The sequence below is a fragment of the Penaeus monodon genome, chromosome 22 (genome assembly GCF_015228065.2).
Source record: "Penaeus monodon isolate SGIC_2016 chromosome 22, NSTDA_Pmon_1, whole genome shotgun sequence".
Classification (NCBI taxonomy): Eukaryota; Metazoa; Arthropoda; class Malacostraca; order Decapoda; family Penaeidae; genus Penaeus; species Penaeus monodon.
In genome coordinates this window covers 28,433,309-28,433,941 of record NC_051407.1, presented here as the reverse complement: position 1 = coordinate 28,433,941, position 633 = coordinate 28,433,309, and the positions used below count along the sequence as shown (strand labels likewise).

General features: G+C 40.1%; 1 protein-coding gene across 1 annotated transcript in view; it reads right to left on the bottom strand.

The window, feature by feature from the left end:
• LOC119587083 (protein abrupt-like) overlaps positions 1-633 on the bottom strand; it is a gene marked incomplete in the record, with an annotated part of 13,123 nt that overhangs the window by 1,497 nt on the left and 10,993 nt on the right.

The following is a 633-nucleotide window of genomic DNA, read 5'->3' as shown; positions in this document are numbered from 1 at the left end:
ATATTCTATTATAGTAGCAGTATTACAGTGACCACAAAGAACAACCCTTACCTATCCACATTTCCCCTGAGACTTATTACAGTGACCACAAAGAACAACCCTCACCTATCCACATTTCCCCTGAGACTAACATAATTTTGCACTACTAAAACATTCATATTCCCAAGGTGCTTGTCAGTAGGGTAAGTATTGATTCAGTCATACTGACATGCTGTGGAAGGATATTTCACCTTCGCAACATAGCTTGGGAAGACTTGGAAGATGGTTTCCTGAGACCACATAACCTTAGGCCACTCTTCTTTAACCCAAAATTATTGCCAGGCAAAAACATGTGTGGACTATTTGTACAGCTAGGAGTGGTTTGACTTGGCCACTAAAGGTCTTTTTGCAGCTGGTGCTTTATTGCAGGAAGCTTATCGGTATCACTATGATCCTTACAACCACTATTAGGTTTATCCCTAGGTACAAACTTTGGTGGGAAAGAAAGAAATACATGATGGTGGACTATGCAGGACCACTACGTAACTTTGTACCAAACTGGCACATTCTTTTCCCTCCAGGCATGCCAAGACCTTGGCCTTTTCTTCATGTAACATGTATAAATGAAGCATTTAGATAGTAAATTAATGAGAA